Here is a 22,208-nt window from a genome sequence, read left to right as displayed (position 1 = left end):
TCCAGATGGCAGGGAGAGGAGCAAGGAGGCCTGCGAGCCCGGGAGGGGGAGGGAGGTGAGAGCCGGTGACCACGCTGCGTGGGCGGGGCAGTGGGCTCTGAGCTCGGTGACTCCCAGGTGCTGAAAGCAGGGAAATTACAGAAAAAGACGGGGATAGCTTAAGATGATTTTAGGGGGAATGAGAAAGACGGGGATAGCTTAAGATGATTTTAGGGGGAATGAGAAGCCCTGGGGGCACGGAATTGATTGGTCATGGATTTGATTAGAGAACTGAGAGGCCGCTAATCGAGGTTAGAAAAGACCAAGGCAGGGCACGATCAGCACTTTTTATTTTTTTTAGGCTGAGAGGGCACCTTAATCTGTCAGATTTTATCTCTTGCCTTTTCATTGCCTCTCTGGAAAGTCAGAAGGTAGTGCGGGTTGTTTGGATCTTTCACCCTGTCATGATTGAAATGTTTTCATGGTGATTTTGGTTAGGACTTGTCAGGTGAGGCCAGGTGAAGCCCGGTGAGGTATGTATTCTCATGGCATGCTGGAGGGAGCATAAATTAGTAAACCTCTTTGGCAAGCTATTAGGCAATGCATCTCTAAGTGACTTAAAAACGATTGTGGGCTGGATAAAGACCAAGTGGTGTGCATACACAAGGTAATAATATGCTACCATAAAGAAAGAATGAGATCTTGCCCTTCACAAGAACATGGATAGGTCTAAAGGATATAAAGCTAAATGAAGTAAGTCACTCCAAGAAAGACAATATCATATTGTTTAAGAAACAAAACAAATGAACAAAGAGAAAAAGAGACAAAAACCCAGACTTTTAACTGTAGAGAACAAAATGGTGGTTGCCAGAGGGGAAGTGGGTGGGGGGAATGTGTGAGATAAGTGAAGGGGATTGAGAGTACACTTATGGGGGTGCCTGGGTGGCTCAGTGGGTTAAGCCTCTGCCTTCAGTTCAGCTCAGATCATGATCTCAGGGTCCTGGGATCCAGCCCTGCAACAGGCTCTCTGCTCAGCAGGGAGCCTGCTTTCTTCTCTCTCTCTGCCTGCCTCTCTGCCTACTTGTGATCTCTGTCAAATAAATAAATAAAATAAAATAAAAATAAAAGAGTATACACCTACCATGAGGAACACTGTGTGATGTAGAGAATTATTTAATCATTATAGTGTATACCTGAGACCAATATAACACTATGTTAATTAGACTTGAATAAAAATTTTTTTAGTTATCATCTGTTTGGGTGCAAACTTTGGAGCGGTATTCTATGGAAATGATCAGAAATTTGGCCAATGAAAGGGAAGCCATTATGTTCTTTTACACGAGTGACCAAAAGTACATAGGAAGGAGACATAAAGAAACTCATAAACATTTGAGCACTTGTTACGTCTGGGTAGTGGGATTGTGAAAATGTGTCATTTGCTTTATTTTACTTTTAAGATTTTCCTAGATTTCTTCAGCATATATTTATAAGAAAAATGTATTTAGAAATAAATGCATTAGACAAAAATCAATTTCCTCCTTTTCATTCTGCCTCTGCCTCCCCCCCTTTGCAAATCCGAAACCTACTTATTCTGGTAACGACAGGCACAGGATGACCCATTGTGGTTTCTGGTTCTGGTCCTCCCTTCTTCCTTTGTTGATTTTGCTCTGGACTGAGATTGTATGGCTTCCTCCAAGGTGGAGAGAAGTTCTGCAGGATGTGTCTTGCAATGGTGCTGGTCCACAGACACCCTGACATAGTGTTTCTCTTCCCAGCCAAACTGGGCAGGGCACCTCCGCAGTGGGAACGCTCAGGCTTAATTCAGGTTACTTTGCTAAGGGTTCGTTTCAGAGATGCTGGGAGGGCTGGGGAAATAAAAGAGAAAGAGGAGAGGGGTTCTTTTTCCTATCTACTCATATTTTTCTTAAGCAAGTCAAAAGTCATACCTGGTATCCTCAGCTCGACATATCTTGGTTGATGGTAACCTGTTCAGTTTCCTACAGCAAGAAGAAGAGAGCGTGGTGCAGCCAACATTTTGCAAAGCTCACTCACTCGTTCATTCCTTCATTCACAGCTATTAAGTTCCCCTGCTGTGTCAGGCACTGTTCAAGGTGCTGGGAATGTATCTGTGAACAAACCAGGGGAAATCTCTGCCTTGAAGGAGCTTCTTTCAAGGGGGCGAGAGACAATAGTGCCGTGAGGAAGAATGAAGCAGAGTCATGGAGACTGAGACCGCTGGGGTCAAGTGTGTGTGTGTTTCTTTAAGTTGAGCACTTGCAAAAGGACTCTTAATAAAGAGGTATTTGAACAGAGACCTGAAGGAAGTGGAGTGAGGGATGTGGCTATCTTGAGGAAAGGCTCTGTAGACAGTGAGAAGACGAGCAAGTGTAAAGATCCCCCAGGAAAAGCTCTCTCAGCGTGTTTGGGGACTAGAGAGAAGGCCAGTCGTGCTGGAGATGAACTTGGGGAGTTCCAGGACAGTCAGCTCATGAGCAGCTCAGCAGACCTTTTCACTCTGGGTGAAGAGGGGAGTCGTGTGGGGAGTGGTGACAGCAGAAGAATGACACATCTGACTGCGCTGGCTTTCAGCCTTGGCGGCCCAGGGGATCTCTGGGGAAGCTTTACGAGATCACAAGGGCCAGGTCTCAGCCCCAACTCTGAATGAATTGGTGAGGATTGGGTAGCCAAGACTTTAAAAACTTGCCCAGGTGATTTTAATGTCAAGCAAAGATTGAGAACTGATATAAAGGACTCACTCTGGCTCTTTGGATGAGAAAAGAGGAGTGGGGAGGAGATTGTGGAGACAATCAGGAGCCGACTGCAGGATTCCAGGGGAGAGTCGATGGTGGCCTGGACCCAGTGTAGTGATTAAGATAGTGAGGAGCGCGGGTGCCTGGGTGGCTCAGTGGGTTAAAGCCTCTGCCTTTGGTTCGGGTCATGATCTCAGGGTCCTGGGATCGAGCCCTGCATCGGGCTCCCTGCTCAGTGGGGAGCCTGCTTCTTCCTCTCTCTCTGCCTGCCTCTCTGCCTACTTGTGATCTCTGTCAAATAAATAAATAAAATCTTAAAAAAAAAAAAAGATCGTGAGGAGTGGCTGGATTAAAGCAATAATCGAGGGTAGAGCACTAGTCCAGCGCTGCTGCTGCTCCTGCTGCTGGAGCTGGATGGATACTAGGACTTGGTACCTTCACCAACGGACCTAACACCTATCCTCTAATCTGGTCTTTATTCGCAATAAAGCCGATGCTTGGCCTCGCCATTTACTTTGTATTATTCTTCAACTTGTTGAGAACCTGATGGGGAAGAGGGAGGCTATTTATTGAAGGAAAGCCTCAGAGATTGGTAATGAATTTATGGTATGTGTGTGTGCTTATGTGTATCTTTGGCCAAATTCAGTTGCCAAGTTGGTGGCAAATTAGATTTTCCCAGGAAGGAAATGGGGGCAAGGGAGCTAAAGGGGATGATGACAAAGATATTCTGCAGACCCTGAGCTGGGAATGTTGGAAAGCAAGAAAATGGGGTGAAGAGGCAAGACTAATGGATTATATGTCCTGTGGGATCAAAGAAATGTTGGAGTCAGGGTCAAAGGGAATGAGCTGGAAAAATAAAAGTTGTTTGTGGTCGTGGGACACCTGGGTGATATAGTTGGTTAAGTGACTAACTCTTGGTTTTGGCTCAGGTCGTGATCTCAAGGTCGTGAGATGGAGCCCCTTGGTTGTAGGGCTCCATGCTTAGTGGGGAGTCTGCTTGGGATTCTCTCTCCCTTAAAAAAAAAAGTGGTGGTAGTTGATAACCTGTAAGTGGGTTATTAGTAATGACAAGGTCTAAGGTCTGACCGTGGCAGTGGCTGAGGTAGAATAGAGAATATGATCATTGAAGGGAGGAGGAAACAATGAAAAGTAAAAAGAGAACCGAACTTGACGTCAGAAACTGGATTTGAGTTCCAGTTCCATCACTGACTCGTTGTAACCTTTAATGCCATTCTGCATTCTTGGCCTGTAAAATTCCAGGTTAGTGAGTAGTAGGAGGCCTCACAAGACATGACAGATGTGGAGGTGTTTCATACCTGGAAAGTGCTCTCTGGATGTAAAGGATTTTATCCAGGGGTCAAATGAGGCAAGACAACTTTTCCATAGTTAGTGAACCAAAGTGAGAGTCAATAGAACTCCAAACTTTCAATTTGTGGGACATTGAATAATCTGGGTGACTAGCAAAGGAAAATAATAAATGAGTCAAATGGATGGCCCTTTGGGACTGTTCTATTGACAATCTTTGCGCTTCTTTTTCCGTGATGAATAGATCTCCAAGTATGGTGTTTGATAACTTCATTCCCTCTTGCAGAGGAGTGCCTTTGATGACAGGGAGGGGACCTGGGAAGAGAAAGGTGGTTAAGTAATTCAATCCTTCAGGAAAGAGGAATTGCCAGATTTATGTTGTGTTGGAAGCTATTTTTGTTCAGTTGTTTTAAAGGGATTTGATTTACCCTCAAATACACTCACTAGAAGAACAGAGATGGAAAAACACAAACACTGAAAGAAGGAAGCAATTTTGGGGGGATACATTGCTGGAAGAATTCATTTAGCACATCTGCTAAAAAAAAAAGCCAACATGATATTGGGATATGGAATCATAAATATATTAATATTTGTAAACACCATGTGTTTTCATCTTCTTTACTTCATTTTGCTTATTTCTGGTTCTGATAACCCTAAATTTCCTTGTGACTCCGACCTGCACCCCTTATTCTAAGAAGAGGTTCATGGTTCTCTTTTTCCTGCTTCATCATTTTCCTGCTTATTATTCTAGTTCTTGGAAAGTTGAGGTCCTCCTTTGTGGGGCATAGCACCCACATACTGACTGCTGGTCTCCTGTCTGAGTAATTTTGTCTTTGCTTACAAATCTTCCCAACCACCTGCCAGCTTTCTCTGAGCAAACATACAGTGTGCATCCTGATTCTAAAGTGTACAGACCTTAGAGTCAAAGAAAAGAAGTGAGAGACTCTTAGATTGAACGTTTTTTTTTTAATAGAGCATCTTTCTTTCTTTTTTTTTTAATATTATTTATTTATTTGACAGACAGTGAGATCACAAGTAGGCAGAGAGGCAAGCAGAGAGAGAGAAAGAAGCAGGCTCCCCGCTGAGCAGAGAGCCCGATGTGGGGCTCGATCCCAGGACCCCGAGACCATGACTCGAGCTGAAGGCAGAGGCTTTAACCCACTGAGCCACCCAGGCTCCTTCTTAGATTGAACTTTTAAAATGGTAACAACAAAACATACTCCTCCCCTCAATCCAGTAATATGTTGTCCGCAGAGGCCTTTTTATGCACTGAAAGGATATGGAGAACTTGAAAATAAAGAATGGAAAAACACCCACAAGGAAGCCAAAGGAAAGGCGGGATAGTGATTTCAATAATGGATAAAATCGAATCTAAGTTGAAAATGATCATAAGGAAAAAAAAAAAAGAAAATGTTCATAAAGGATAAAGGAGGACATTAGATGCTGGTTATAAGACCTATATCAACAATCATTGACAAGTATGCTATCTTCCTATATATAAAGCAACAACTTACAGAACTAAAGCAACCTAACACATATCTCTAAGAAAAGAGAGCTCAAACAGGCTTTGGTGGTGATTAAGCTGACCTGAGCTCACATCCCTTTTCTACCACACTAGCTATGTGACTTCATGAACTTAGCTAACCTCTGCAAAGCTCAGTGTTCTCACCTAAAAGACAGAAATAACACCAGTCTTCTAAGACTGTTATAAGCCCTAAATTAAAAAATGCATATAAATTATCAAGTACACTGTCTAGTTCATAATTGGTACTTTATAAATGTCTGCAATAAAAAAGTTATCCTTTGGAGGGTCACCTGGGTGGCTCAACCATTAAGCGTCTGCCTTTGGCTCAGGTCAAGATTCCAGGGTCCTGTAAGCCCTGAGTCATGCTTGCTGCTCAGCAGGGAGCCTGCTTCTCCTTCACCCTCTGCTGCTCCCCCTGCTTGTGCTTGCTTGCTCTCTTCCTCTCTCTCTGTCTCTATCAAATAAATGAATGAAATCTTTAAAAAAAATTATCCTTTGGATACCTTGCTTCCCCATTGCCTGCCCTGTTTGTATTGGATCTTTCTGATTCATTTATTTATTTTAGAGAGAGAGAGAGAGAGAGAGCACAAGTGGGAAGAGCAGAGGGAGAGGGAGAATCTTAAGCAGACAGTGCACTGAGTGCCAAACCTGATGCAGCGTTTGACCCAGGACTCCGAGATCACAACCTGAGCCAAAACCAAGAGTCTGAGGCTTAACCAACTGAGCCGCCCAGGTGCCCCTGGATCTTTCTGATTTTTGAGAACAGGCTATATAGCCTGTATCCCAGGTTTTTCTACCATGCACTCTCTAGGGACACAGCAGAAAGCTGAAACAGAGTCTAGAGAAATATAACATCTTTGCACAACTTCGGGTACTCACCTAAAACGAACCAGTAGGTCTATACTGGTTGTTTATAGCTGGCATCCCCTCTGATTGGCCAGGGCCTGTGCCTTTTATCAGTTTATTGTCTTTCTGTTCCAAGTTCAACCTTCTTTATACAGCTTCGTGTTATCAGAACTGGACCCTATAAAATTTCTCCTTTGCCAGCTGGCAGAATGTTAGGTTTTTTCAATAAGGCACTGGAGTGACACTGAGAGGACATATCCACAGAAAGAGCATTCCCTTCTAGTTGTTATTCATTCTAGTTCCCTCCATTGTTCTTAGTCAACATGGCAACCCCCCAGCCCCAGCAGACAAGTTTTGGGAGCACCCTAGCCCCTTGCTCTCTCTACTGTGACTTTCCAGCAGCTTTAGTCTGCCCACGACCTCTGACACTAGAGAACCTCTTCTGCGGACAGCTCTAGCCTGTGTCTCCTCACCCTGTCAGGCTGGTGTTCTTACAGCAGCCTCTTCCTCTTTCAAGAGGGTCTCCCAAGTCCTTTGTCCAGGCTCCTTCAGCTTAAGTGGAAGCTTCTTCTTCTTCTTTTTAAAAAATATTTATTTATTTATTGAGAGAGAGAGAGTGTGAGTGGGGAGAGGGACAGAGGTAAAGGGAGAGAATCCTAAGCAGATTCCCCATTGAGCACCAAGCCCAATGTGACTCAATCCCAGGACCCCGACGCCATGACCTGAGCCGAAACCAAGACCCAGTTACTCAACTCATTGAGCCACCTGGGTGCCCCTAGAAGCTTCTTTTTATTGCAGCTGGTTCCTGCTGAACCCCTTAGGGGCATCTCTTACTCCTTGTAGTAGTTAGTCACCTTCTATTAGTATTAGGCAATAGTCCTTTACGTCAAAGTTTCCTTATTCAAATAATTAATGTGATTTCTTTTTCCTTGTCAGAGACCTACCTGGTGGGTTTCTCCACTAAACTGCAACTATTACCAAAGATGACTTGACGTGGGGTGTACAAGGAATTCTTTCTCAGCACATAAGTATTCCTAAAAAGTCATCCTTCTCCTGCCATGCAAGAGGAATCCTTGCCAGCTCCATCTCCCAGATTCTAGAAGGAATAAGGAGATAGGTAGAGGAGACAGGATCTAAGAAGTCGGAAGAAAGCATGGAAGGCTTAGCACCAGAAGCTGAGGTGATCTGAACTAGAGGAGAGGGAGAAAGGGAGGGGAGAGAGAAAAAAATATGGACTGAATATGGAGAGAATTTGGATTCGAGATATTTGCTGAGGCTTGTGAATGAGGTTTCTGCTGATATTTGTTGAAGGGTATGAACAAAGATTACAATTTAGCTTTCATTACTTTCAGTTACAGTAGCAGGCTTTCTGAGTTGTGGCTCTGTGCACAGACTTGGCCACATGGGCACCTGGCTCTTACTAGGATTATACTTGATTTTTATTTTATTTTAGGGATGCTTCCAATGTATTCACAATTTTTGCTTCTTTTTTTTTTTTAAGATTTTATTTATTTATTTGACAGAGAGAAATCACAAGTAGATGGAGAGGCAGGCAGAGAGAGAGAGAGAAGCAGGCTCCCTGCTGAGCAGAGAGCCCGATGCGGGACTTGATCCCAGGACCCTGAGATCATGACCTGAGCCGAAGGCAGCAGCTTAACCCACTGAGCCACCCAGGCGCCCCACAATTTTTGCTTCTGGTATCCAAGTGCTAATATTATTGCTGAGACACTTTTAAAAACTATCTGGGGGGTTTTAGACAATGTTGGAAAATTCTTAGGTTTTCAACCATCTAAAAGAGCATTCGCTTCTCCCAGTCCCTTCCTATTAGGCTCTTTTCTTCTGATTAAATTGCAATATTTTTTGTACATTGATTTTTTTTTTTAAGAGAGCAAGAGAGTGTGTGCATGCATGAGGGTGGGGGACAAGGTGGGGGTGGGTGGCAGAGGGAGAGGGAGAGAGAGAATCTTAAGCAGGCTCCATGACTAGTGTGGAACCAGACATGTTCTCACAACCCTGAGATCATGACAGGAGCTGAAATCAAGGGTCAGACTCTTCACCGATGAGCCATCCAGGTGTCCCTAAATTGATTTTTTTTTTTTTAAGACAGAGTAGGCATTCAGCTGGGCATGGTATAAATAGTACCAGCTTTAATCTGTGTGTGTACATGTGTATGTATGTATATTCTCAGAAAGAAACACTAGAAAGATAAATCAGAAATTAACAGAAATAATTTATAAGGGCAAAGGGGACAGGAAGAAGGGGCAAGGATGGAAGTGGGCATTAGAAAGCTGAACTAAAATGTAAAAAAGAGCAGCAGATACAGTCAGACAGGCTTGGGTTCAAATTCCAATTCTGCCGCTAACTACCAACTGACCTTGGAAAAGTTACTCAATCTCTGTTGGCTTCAGTCCCATTAATAACATCCAGAGGGTGTTGGGAATATAAAATGGGGAACACCTGCTGAGGCAGTCTTGGTGAGAAAGAAATGCCTGGGACATTTTAGCTTTGCTCAGCACGCAAAGGAACCTTGTAAGGACTATGGAAACCTTGTAAGAGTCTTAAGCTCTGTAATGAACCACCTCTTTGTATTTTTGTTGTCCCCTGTTTGTCCTGAATTCTTAGGAAGAAAATCCTTAAGAGAATCAGGGCTTGTATATATGTCTTTGGGGGCAGCTGGAATGAGATGTTCTTCTTCTGTAGCCATTTTGCGCTGGGATGGAGGAGTGATAAGAACTCCAGAGGAGGGGCACCTGAGTGACTCCGTCATTAAACATCTGCCTTCGGCTCAGGTCATGATCCCAAGGTCCTGGGACTGAGCTCCACATCGGGCTCCCCAGTCCACGGGAAGCCTACCTCTCCCACTCCCCTGCTTGTGTCCCCTCTCTCCCTGTCAAATAAATACATAAAATCTTAAAAAAACAAAACAAAACAAAAAACACACACACACACACACAAAAAACCCCACCAGAGGAAAGAGCAGGTAGGAAATGGAAGTCTCTGGGGCTTGTTACAAAGAAGGAAAAATGAGCCTAGGGCATGGGTTGAGACAATGAGAACCCAATGGACGATCAGAAGGTATTTCCCCAAATCCGGCATGGATTTCTCCCTTTTTCCTCTTTTAGGAACAGCATGGAAAAGCAGGGACCCAGTGTGGCTACGTAACTTTCTCAGTGTGGCTTACAAATCATGGGGTTGTCTTCCTTGTTCTAATCAGGAAACGGTTCTCAACTCCCTTTCTTCCTCGATCAATGCTTCATTGTTTGCGGAGCTGAGGAAGTCCTTGGTTTAGATTATATAATCCAGACCAGACCTTTAGCATCTAATGCCTCTTTTAAGAAGGAGCCAAAGCCTCTTTTCTTCCTGACATTTCAAAGTTCACTTAAACCCAAAGGCTTCCATTGCAATCTGTCACTTAGTTACCTGAGTGACTCTGGGTGAGGTTCTAAGCCTGGAACATGAATGTGTTTCCACCACATGTGTTCCACTGTGAATCTTTTTATCCTCCATTGTGCTCCCACAACTTCATAAGAGTCACTGTCGGGCTGAGCCTAGCCTTCTAAAACTTCTTGGCTTCTGCTGTCACAGGTGAGGAATGGTGCCTGTGTGGGCCAGGTATCTGTAGTTGAATGCTGGCCAACAATGGCGGAAAATGAGTTCATGGAAGGTTGCTCACAGAATCTGTAAGAAGGAAGGAGAAGCAGGCCTGGAGGCCAGGGAGGTTGGGCAGCAGACTCAAATGTGGCCAGCATACCACCACCATCACCAACCATGGACATGAATCTTAATGCTAGACCACCTCAACGGCCATCATGGATCCAATGCCACTGTTTCTGTGACTTCACATAACTCAAAGGGTGGGTGGTGGTGTTCCTAACTTGTGTGGTTCCTTTGGTGGTCAAGAATAAGGAGGGTAAGGATTTCTTCTTTTTCGCTGTACTACACACACATTGGCTAGCAACCAGAAGTTACAGTGTAGTTACACTGGATTCATGTCCCCTCATTGACTCTTGGGGCGCTGGTGTGAGGAGCACCAGCTCTGACTCACAGTTGGGGGGGGTCCTCAAAATTAAGAAGGAGGATTTAGATGCTGGGCAGGAAAGGAAGGAAGGAAGGAGGAAAGAAGGAAGGAAGAAAGAGAGAGAGAGAGAGAAAGAAAAACAGAGGAAGGAAGGGAAGAAGGAAGGAAGGAAAGAACGAAAGAGAGAGAAAAAAAGAATGAAAAAGAGAGAGAGTAAGAAGGAAAGAAAGAAAGGAAGAAAGATGGGCCACTGAAATGTAGAGAGTGTCGTAAAGTGAATTTTTCAACCAGGCACTTTGCTCAGCCCTCCTCCAGCTTCTCTCCTGTTGGGGTTGGGCCTGCCCAAGTCCTGTCATGCTTCGGTACCCAAACAGGTGCATGGGCTCCCTTCTGGGACCTGGAGTCCTGCCATCCATTGCTCAACTCCAACTTCTTGCTGTTTTAACATTGGGCCTCCAACCCCAGGGCCTTCTCCTGGCAGTGGCGGCTGGTGTCAAGTTTCCTTACATGAAGCTGTAAGCAGCCAGCTAACCAATCATAGATCTTGGGGCTTGGCTAGAAATAACCTGATTTTTTCTTTTCCTTCTTGGTTCTTCCCTCTCAGGATCTTCTCTACAATCCCTGGATGTGGAAAGAGTGCCAGACTGAAGTCGAGAGGCCCAGATTTGTTCACTGTGGACTTGGGCAAGTAATCTGACTTTATGAGCCTCAGTTTCCTTATCTGGAAAATCACAGGGGTGTTGACTGTAAAGTTTCCTAGAGCTGCTGAATCATTGTGATTACGGTTCTGACTCGAATATCTTTTTTTTTTCTTTTTGATTTTACTTCATACATCCATGACTTCCCTGGTTCTTCTACCCCTAATTCTGGTATGCATTATTTCTATTTCTTTTGCTCATTTTTAACCCACCAGTTATGAAGCACAATAAAAAAAAAATAGGAATTTTCCATTCTCCACTCACCCTGGAGTCCTCCCACTCAGTATCATGCATACATTGCCCCAAATCACTCAGCCTGAGGATTCTGACTTTTCTGGGGTCATGAGAGTACAGTAGAGGGGCTGAGTTCTTAGCATCTGACCCTTCCCCTGCAGGGTGGGGTCAAATATACTTGTCATTTTCTCAGTGAAAACCCAGATGATCTGGGTTACATCAGGTTCCTATTTGACAACATGGGCTATGATTTCAGACTCATCTCTTTGCCCCTTGGTTTTATTCAGAAGGAGGGAAAAAAAAAAGCCATACAAAGCCATCGTTTGTTTATTTTGTATGCTAGAGGATCCTTGTGCAGGATGTTCTACTCTGCCTTGCCTGTATTTTTTTTTTTTTTAAGAGTTTCACTAAAAACAATGGTAGTCACAAAACCAGCTACCATTTACTGACAACTCGCTATGTGCCAGGCCCTGGGTGAGGGGCTGGATCTGTGTTCTGTCATGTAAATCTCCCCATAAATATAGGAGGCAGGCACTGAGGCCCTCTTTCTATGGATGAGGAAACAGGCTTGGAGAAACAAAGTGACATTTTTCTCAAGAACCATGTTTAAGGGCTCCTGGGTGGCTCAGTGGGTTAAGTCTCTGTCTTCGGCCTAGGTCGCAATCTCAGGGTCCTGGGATCGAGCCCCACATCAGGCACTCTGCTCAGTGGGGAGTCTGCTTCCCCCTCTCTCTCTGCCTGCCTCTCTGCCTACTTGTGATCTCTCTCTCTCTGTCAAATAAATAAATAAAATTTTACAAAAAAAAAAAAAAGAAAAAAGAACCCTGTTTAAGCATAGACTCACCGAACAGGCCCTCTGGTGGGGTTGGTTCACTCTCCCCAAAGTCCCCTCAGCGTCTCTGTCTCCAGGGTAAATGAGTCTCTGTTGCCTTTTTGACATGCTTCTTCCCAGAAGCCCCTGACTCCCCTGAAGTTCACAGAGCTTCAGTGCTCTGGCTCAGAAAGATTTACAGACTTTGCAGAACCAAGGACTTCCTAGTCCCATCATGGTCCTGTTCTCACAGAGGCAACCATGCCAGGTGCGGCTCCTTGGACCATGCCCCTATACTGGACTCCAGAAAAAAAGATGGCTCTAACGTCCACTCCGGGCCTTCTTGGGATTAGGCGATCACGTGTGTGATCTAGAAGAGATTTGCAGAGGTCATTTAGTTCATCTCTCCATTTGGCACAATTACCCTTTTGTACTCCAGTTCCCAAGTATGGCGACACACTCAGCTTCTCTCACTGCTCAAAATGGTTTCCATTTTGATTGAACCCAAACATTCCTTGTTCTATCTTATCAAAAGAGGGGGAAATCAGTGATAATTTTCAAAATATTGATTTCTTTCCTTCTTTTCCCTTTCCTTCCCTTAAAAAAAAATCATGAATCAAGAGCTTTCGGGGAATTTTCTTTGCCCATCAAGGAGTACATGCACTGTTGTAATGGGAGTCATCATTGGGGGATTAATGTACTTTTCTTTTTTGCTTTCTCCCCACTGGCTGAAGGAATCCTTTTGTCTGGAAAAGCGGTTATAATGGTCTTTAAAGGAATTCAAAGCAAAAGAGAGGTAGTATTCCATTTTGAAATCAAAATAAGACTTCACAGAAAGACAGCCACTTGAATGCTAGATTTGAGAAAGGATTTTTCTAAATAACTTCAGCTCCCATTTGGTCAGGATCACAGAGTTTCTCTCAAAGGACAGAGAAGATAATGCTGTTTACAATTTGGGTTTAACCAACCGTCTATACATTCTGTTTAGGTTCAAGCCAGGAAAATTTAAAGCAGAGAAAGTAAATGAATCTGCTGCTTCTTTTTGTCCTGGGGCATTGTGGGTCGAGGATACCACAAACTGAAGCAAGTTAAGAGGGTAAGTGGTGAGATGTGTGCTCTGATGTCCCTTTAAAAGGCGTTTTCCATACGCTAAGAGGCACCTAGAAGATGGATTTCTTTTCTACTCCCTCTTTGTTTAGGACTCTGAGAGGAGAACTCAGGCAGCAGGCTGAGTTCTGGGACAGGAGCCAAGGGTGGAGGGGGCAGTCCAAAGTGATACAAAAGGCTGGTTGCATACTGGGCAGGCAGAGAGAGAGAGAGAGTCAGTCTACTGCTCTGTAGTCCCAAGCTTCCTCCATTCCCATTGGCTGCAAGCCAGCCCTGATGCCCACTGCACCAGGATGGCAGAGGGAGGCTGGGGCAGAGCTCTGAAGGGTCCACAGCTCCAGAAGGAGCTGAGATGAGGTAAGAAGCCAGGGACAAGTGATTGGGAGCCATACCCCCTTGAGAATGATCCTGAATAAGACCCAAAAGGGACCAATTAAATGATCAGTTTTAAATTAAGTTATAAGGGGCTCTTGGGTGGTGCCATTGATCAAGAGTCTGACTCTTGGTTTCGGCTCAGGTCCTGATCTCAGTGTCATGAGTTAGAGCCCTATGTTGGGTTCCATGGTCAGTGCAGAGTTTGTTTGGGATTCTCTCTCCCTCTACTGTTCCTCACCCCCCCATGGGATCTCTCTGAAAACAAAAAACAAAAAACAAAAAAACAGCAAGAACAGCAACAACAACAACAAAACCAACTAAATTTTAAGCTGGATTGGACATTCGATTAGATTTCTCCTCTTTATCTAGCAAGGAATAACAAATAAGACGACAGCACAAAGAAAATACTTTCCCTGCATTTCCAAGTTGTATGGCAAGTATTTTTAAGCCTCTATATTTCAATTAAGTGTATTTCAATAAAAGAAAATCACCCTTTTCTATTTCGGGCCCAGTGATTTGAATTCTCTTAGCTTTTCTTCTTATGTTATGTTCTTGGTTCTAGTTGCTAACCTCTGGATAGTTCCTGAAGTTTTATATTCCTCCAAAATTCTGGGGTACATTCTCCTCTCGCTCCTATTCATCAACATTAGCAGCAATAAAGGAAAAGGAACGCTCACTCTTCGGGGCTGAAATGTGGCCTTCATGACATAGGTTGAAGCCCAACTCCCATACCTCAGAAGAAGACTGACTACATCGGGAGATAAGGCTTTTAGAGAGGGAAGTGAAAAGGAGGCCCCTGATCTGAGGACTTGGAGAATATGTTGCCATTACTCAGCATAAGAGCGTGGCCATGGCATGATCATGAATGATGGGTCGGTGAGCAGGCTGGGATGAATGAGAACACATCATCTCTAAGATGACTCGCAGTTCTCACCCCCCTGGTTCCAGGCAGGAGACGGAGCACCAGACACACACACAGATGGCAGCTGGGTGCCCTTGTCCTCTCAAGTCACTTTTCTGTGACAGATGCTTCTTTTGTACTGACGGGGAACCATAGAATTAGTGACACAAATATTTAAGACAGTGTAAAAAAAAAAAACAAAGTGTAATCTTGAAACATTATCACCGTCCAAGATGTGTAGGGAGAAACTTCAGGAAGTTTGTCATTTAGCGGAGACCTTCCAGCTGGGAGGGTGACAGAAACCCTGTGACTTGTCATCCAAAGGCCTGGGGTCTTGTGAATATTGTTAATGAGCAATGCTTTCTACCAGCTGGAAACCAGCTCCTTAACTGACATCTGGAAATCACTAATGGAAATTGGTTGGGAGGGGCAAAAGCAATGAAGTTCTGGGAAAATAGAGATTATAGAGAATGTGCCCTGCACATAATTGTACTTCTTTTTCCCTTGTGTCTACTTTTTTATGGAGATAGGGTTGACCTAAGATATTCTGGATAAGTCAGCCTGAAATCCTTAGCATCCTGCCCTAGGGACCCAGGTCTGAGGAAAAGAAGCCTGTCTCTCTGCTCTGCATCCAAGGTCATCAGTCTCTATCCCATATGCCTGAGTTAAGGACATTGGATAACTCAAAATATTAGGCAGGACTAACAGCATTGGTAGGGTTCTACGTCCTCAACCTCCCCTTTCATCCCCGCCAATCCAGAGACACAGCTTTGATTTCACCTACCCACACTCTGTCTTTCTCTCTCTCAATTATAATTATTCACTGGGCCCCATTCAGAAAAGGAAGGCTTTGCCTCATCCATCCAGAGTCCAGAGGGGGAATTTTATTCTGAAAGTATAGAGCTGTCTCATCCCCACTCTGTCACCACCAGTTTTGGAGAAAGGATCTAAAGAGATGTTGCAAAAAAAAAAAAAAAAATTAAAGAGATGTTGCTAGAACCCCAAGTAAATGTTGACATGTCTGCCATGACCTTGGTCAGAGATCACATCTATTCCTGCCTCTTGGCAGCACTTTAAAGGTGATCATTTTAATACATCCTGCTGCCTAGCACCCAGTCCCCTTTCCTAATTCTCCTCTTTATCTAGCAAGTAATAACAAATAAGACGACCATAAGATGGTTAGAGAAACACCCCAAATAACTCTTGTCCCAGAGCCTTAAAACTCTGTTCAAGGGGAGGGGTAAACAAGTCTTCTCTGCTCTCGAAGTTCTTTGCTAACCATTGCTACGGCAACAGCCAATGGCCTCATCTTTCACCATAGATAAACCTGCCTACCAAGGCTAAGGCAAAGAATCTTGCTTGTCATGGAATAACAGGATGCCGGAACCTGAGATGCCTCCAAGATCATCAGACCCACAATACAGGGAAACTAAGGACCCAGATAGACAAAACAACTTGCCCAAGAGCATACGGGCAGTAGTAATAACGCCCGCTGCTTCAATATACTGAACGCACATGACATTATCTACCATTGGCCAAAGCATTTTCCTCAAGTTATGTAAACCTTGTCAGGGGGTGGTACTCTTATCTCTAATTAATGGAAAGAATAAGGAAGCCTAGAGAAGCCAGGTGACTTGCTCAGGGTCCTCTTGCTTAACACAACCAAGCCAGGTTTCTGGACACTGTCTTGGCCGCCATTTTCTGAATTAGAATCCTGCTGGTGGGGCTGGCGGAATGCTGGATTTTCCATATCCAAAGGGTGACAGGTTGTTTCTGCTGTTTCGCAAGTGGCCGGTAACTAGGGGGAAAAGCACCTGGCCTCCCCGGGGCGAAAGGATTATACTTCTCAGCTCATCTTTCCACAGTTCTCTCCAAAGAGGCTGTGAAATGTTGACAAACGAGTTGAAGGTGACTCAAGTGCCAGCCACTATGCATTTACTTCCTGCTTAAATGTGTCCCTGGCACTTGCTGTTGAGGACCCAGAAAAGCAAAGAGGATGTTAGCTCTTTCATGGGGTGGTGTGAAATCAGAGGCTTCATGCCGCTCTGGGAGGTGGGGAACAGGTTTTGTGTCTCTTCTTGGTATCTTTTCCTTCCTTCTGTCCCGACAGGACCCTTGCAAAGCCTTCCTCTATGCCAGAAACTTTGCCCAGTCCTCCCTCCCCGCCTCCCTCTGATCCACAAAGACATACTGCCCATGTGACATTTCCCTGGGGCCTGGCTCTCTGCCCTCCAGGCTGGCCGATAAGCAGAAACCTGTGAGATGCACAGGGCCAACCCTTGGCTCCCTTCAGGTGACACATTGGAAAGCTAAAGGGTAGAATTGTCAAGCTTCTGAGCAATGTGTCAGAAATACGTTTGAGGAGCCACGAAGGTCTTATAGGGACATACCACAATCATAATCTGATTCACTCATTTCTAGGGTGACCATGAGCCTGATACTCTGTTTCCCCTCCCCCCAGACTACCCCGAGCAAGATTTCCAAGGCTCTGCCCCTGCCAGGTGTATAAGGAGTGAGATTTATTCGCATCGGTGTCCTCACACAAATGCTATATTTCATGTGGGACTTGGGAACTCCCCATTGTACCCTGGGGGACTCCCAGGTGTCTCTCTGACTACAAAAGAAAGTTGAAGCAAGCTGTGGTAAAATAATATTACATTAGCATTTTTGAACACCTCTTAGGGATCAGACTCTATGTGTTTATCTCTAAGCTTTATCACAGACTTGAGATTCATAGTACCATCCCATTTTACTGAAGAAGAAACTGAGATTCAGTGACTTGCCCAAATTCTCCCAAGAAGTAAGTCTGAGAGAGGTCCATCTGACCTCATCGCCCCTGCTCTTTTGTTTATGCAAAGAGATGTGTCCTCTTAGCTCAGAGCATGTCTCCAGCCCAGGCTAGAGCTGGCTGGTGCCCCCTCATGAGAGCTGATTGTTAAATTTTTAGGAATTCTGTGAACAAATTGTTAAATACAGCCATGATTACAAATCAAATTATATAAACTTATAATGAAATAAATTATATTTAAAGAGTTAATAAACAGGGACTCCTGGGTGGCTCAGTCAGTTAAGTGTCTGCCTTCGGCTCAGGTCATGCATGATCCCAGGGTTCTGGGATCAAGTCCCACAACAGGCTCCCTGCTCAGTGGGGAGCCTGCTTCCCCCTCTGCCTGCTGTTCCCCCTGCTTGTATGCACTCTTTCTCTCTCTCTCTGACAAATAAATAAATAAAATCCTAAAAATAAAATAAAATAAAAAGTTAATAAATATTCAAACCTGAATAAGGGTATTACATCTATTTTCTCTGTGTAGTGGAAATACCAAAAAAAAAATTAGATTATTACATTTTCCTCCCAATTCTGCATTTGGGAATAGCACCAAAGAAAAAATCTTCATGACCCTGGATTTGGCTATGGATTCTTAGGGATGACACCAGATGCACAAGCAACAAAAGACAAAAAATAGATAAATTGAACTTTTTCACAATTAAAAACTTTTTCATCACAGCACACCTTCAAGAAAGTGAAATGATAACCCACAGAATGAGAGAAAGTATTTGCAAAGCATATATTTGAAATGGACTTGGTATTCAGAATCTATAAAGAACTTTTACGACTCAACCACAAAAAGACAACCCTATTAAAAATGAGTAAAGAGCTTGAATACATATTTCTCCAAAGAAGATATACAAATGGTCGATAAACATATGGGAAATGCAACTCAAAATCGCAATGAGATACCACTTCACACCCACTAAGAAGGTTATAATAAAAAGAAAGAAAGAAAGAAAGATAAAAAAGTACTGGCAAGGATATGGAGAAATTGTAACCCTCATACACTGCTGGTGGGAATGTAAAATGGTGCAATTATTATGCAAAAACAGTTTGGCGGTTCCTCAAAAATTAAATGTAGAATTTCTATATGAGCTAGCAATTGTACTTTTAGGTAAGTACATATTCAGGAGAAATGAAACAAGTGTTCATACAAAAACTTGTACATGAATATTCATAGCAACATTATTCATAACAGCCCAAAAGTAGAAACAATACGCATGTCCATCAACTATTGAAAGTGGAATATGGAATATTTTGTTTATTCCATAAATAGAATAAATGGAATATTACATTTGTGGAATGGAATATTCCTATATTGGAATATTATGGAATATTATGTGACTCTAAATAGTGGAATATTATATAGAATCTATATTGGAATATTAATGAAGCATAATGGAATGTTAATGAAGCATATAATGGAATATTAATGAAGCATAAAAAGAAATGAAATTCAGATACATGCAATAATACGGATGAATCACTCAAAACATTCAAAGTGAAGGAAGCCAGTCAGTCATAAATGGCCACGCATTACATGAGTCCATTGATATGAACTGCCCAGCAGAATAGACAAGTTCATAGAGACAGCAAGCAGATCAGCGGTTGCTGGGGGGCTAGGGCTACATGGTACGGGAGTAACTGCTTAATGGGGATGGTTTCTTTTGGGGGGGATGGTGATGAAGATGTTCTGGAACTATATAGTGGTGATAGTTATCCAATGTTGTTAATATAATAAATGCTGCTGAACTGTATGCTTTAAAATAGCTAAAATGGTGAATATTACGTTATGTTAGTTTTCTCCTCAATAAAATAAAAAAAAATAGAGGTGGGAGTATCATGTTCATTACTGATGGAGGAGACTGGAGGGTGTCGGAGGACTTGGCTTGGCATGAGAACCAGATCTGTTAAATAAACCCTGAATTAGGCAGATTTACCCCACCCAGTCCCAGGCAACCCTGGGACTGGGAGGATTTAGAAGAGGGAAGAACAGAGAGGAACTCATCTAATGGCTCCTTCTCCAGAGGAGGAGGGAATTGCTTAGCCCAGAACGCTGTGTTTTTTTCCCCAAAATTATCAATCATATACAAAACTGTTATGCCATAAGTAAAAAAAAAAAAAAATGGGGCAAAGAATTGTATTCCTGGAACTCCCTACACAGAAAGGGTAACATTAGGAGAAGGGATGACTTTTCCCTCACTCAATATGCTCTCAAATGTAGAAGTAGTTTTCTTAGTTTAATACAACAGTTTACACCTTTGTGTTCTTGGGGAGACACAGTAACAGCAACATTCGGTCTTGCAGTTAAATCCATTCAAGTAAATAGTCAACCATTTAAAGTTCACCTCCCCACCAGAGCTCTTCTCCTCTTCTCATTCGTCCTCCTTCAAAATGGCGCTGTTTGCCGAGAGCTCATGTAACGTCATGGCAAGAGGGGAGAAGCTCTGGATCTTCATGTTGGTCTGTGGTCTTTGCTGGTTTCTGATGCAGCGGGATGTTTAACGTAATCTCTGGGGGTTTGGTCCTGGTTCTGATGCTGATCAATAGAGTCTGTGGCCAGTGAAACTGTGTTTGCTTTTCTTTCCCTGTGTGGGGAGAAGAGGTTTATCTAGCTCACCAGAGCATTCCACGGTGTTGGTGCTGTGGACCCTTGGAATCTCAGTCACATGGTTGGTCAGCCCCCTGCCTTGGGTGTCCATGGCAACCTTTGCTATGGGCACCCTGGTTATGTTTCCTTCTCCAGGGGCTGGTGGGGTATGGCAGGGGTGGGGAGTTGGAGGCAGGTGGGAGCATGTGGGGAAATATCATCATAAGATTGTGGAGAACCTAGAACCACTAACACTATCTTAGGTGTATCTATCCAGTCAGCTGCCTCCAAAACATTATTCTATCTCTCACGCCATATTGGATTTGAAGGGTTGTAGAGTACCAGCTACAATATTCTTTGGCTTTCCTTGAACATATCTGGGGTCCCCACTGGATTTTGGATTATCTCATCCTGTGCCAAAATATTTTAAAAATCCATGCTCATCCTCTTGCCAAGTTTTGTTTTGTTTTGTTTTTACTCTGGACCAGAACTTTTGCCACCAATTTCCTAGTCTCCCTCCCACATTTTGCTGCCTCCTCTTCCCTGTTGGGTGAGCATGACACAGAATCCACAGATCACAGTGGAGGCTGATCCGTCGGAGTGCCTATTGGCTGATGCCCATGGGCTCTTCGCTGAACCGTCATGACAGTGCTCAATGGTCCGACTTGAAGATGGAGAGGTCACAATTCAGACATTCTGCTTCTCTTTTGATAATACCCAACTTTCAAAACAACTGTCTTACAATGGACTGAAAAGAAACTGACCTCTCACTCTTCAAATCATTGAATGCCATTATCCCTTAAAAAAAATAAAAAATAAATACATAAGAAAGAATGGATTCTGGATTCTGTACTCAGATTGCCTGAGTCCAAATCCTGATTCCATCACCTACTAGCTGTGTGACCTTGGATAACTTACTCGACCTCTCTGTGACTCTGGTTCCTTGTTTACAAAATGGGGATAAGAGAAATATCTCATGTAAGAAAAACAAAAACAAAAACAAAACCCCAGAAGGATCAATTGAATATCTATTTAAAGAGTATTCAGGGGGCGCCTGGGTGGCTCAGTGGGTTAAAGCCTCTGCCTTCGGCTCAGGTCATGATCCCAGAGTCCTGGGATTGAGCCCCACATCGGGCTCTTTGCTCAGCGGGGAGCCTGCTTCCTCCTCCTCTCTCTCTCTGCCTGCCTCTCTGCCTACTTGTGATCTCTGTCAAATAAATAAATAAAATCTTTAAAAAAAAAAAAAGAGTGTTCACAACCCCCAGTCCCCTCCTTGCTTCAGCTGGGTATATGGCTGTCGTGTCTGTTCTCATCGCAGCAGAAGCCCGGGTTTTATTCTCTGGGGAGGTATCTGAACTGCAGGCTACCAGGCGTATACCCTAACCCCTAACCCTAAACTAAAAACAACAAAAAAAGTATCTCATGGAGTTGTTCTGAGGATTAAATGGGCCAATTTCTGTTAAGTGCTTGACAGAGGGCTATGTGATATTAGCTCCATAAAACTGTACCACTACCCCCCCAGTTACCCGGGCCAGAGACTTGGAGTTATTTTCCATTTCCCGTTGTCCCATCACTAGTCACCAAAGTTCATTGACTTTAACTTAACACCTCTTGAGCTCATTCTGTCACTAACTCTCTTGCCAGTGACTTAGCCCAGCCCGTTACCATCTCTCATCGGTTTCCTGCAACACCTTCCTAAGGGATCTCCCTCCCCTTTATTCTTCCCTTTTTGTCTGTTCTCCATGCTCTGGCCAGAATATTCTCTCTAAGATACAATGCTACTCATTTCCTTGATGAAAATGAATGACTGATTCCCCACCGCGCTCAGGATGGAATCTTGTGCCTGAATCTTATGCCAAATCTGCTCTTCCTGCCCCTTCCCTTCCCTGCCCCTTCCCCCTTTGCGTGCGCGCACACCCCCCATCCCAGAAGGCTCTCTCTTCAAACTCACATCACAAGCCTCACCCCTATTTAGGCTTCACTTCTTTTGTGCTGTTTACAGGCCCTTTGCTCCCTTTATCAATGATTCCTTCTCCCCCTTCTCAGCCTTCAGAACCCAGCATAAATAGTTTCCCCTCTCCAGGAACAGCTCCCTGAACCCTGAGTCTGGCTTAAGTATCCCTCCTCGGTACCCAAGCCCCCAAATTTCTCTATCCTGACAGTTCTCTCACTGCACCAGAACTTTCTTTCTTTTTTAAAAAAAAATATTTTTATTTATTTGGCAGAGATCACAAGCAGG

At 43.8% G+C, this 22,208-nt stretch overlaps 1 long non-coding RNA gene across 1 annotated transcript; it reads right to left on the bottom strand.

Moving 5' to 3' along the window:
• Positions 1-1,790: 1,790 nt before the first annotated feature.
• On the bottom strand, positions 1,791-12,482 carry LOC122889319. The gene is made up of 3 exons (XR_006380877.1): positions 12,200-12,482; positions 4,046-4,349; positions 1,791-1,844 (listed from the first exon to the last, which is right to left on the bottom strand). It is a non-coding gene; the product is annotated as an uncharacterized LOC122889319 (long non-coding RNA).
• Between the last annotated feature and the right edge of the window lie 9,726 nt (positions 12,483-22,208).

Source organism: Neovison vison, chromosome 11, assembly GCF_020171115.1.
Source record: "Neovison vison isolate M4711 chromosome 11, ASM_NN_V1, whole genome shotgun sequence".
Lineage (NCBI taxonomy): Eukaryota > Metazoa > Chordata > Mammalia > Carnivora > Mustelidae > Neogale > Neogale vison.
The sequence above is the reverse complement of the archived record's forward strand: the minus strand, read 5'-3'. Positions and strand labels throughout refer to the sequence as shown.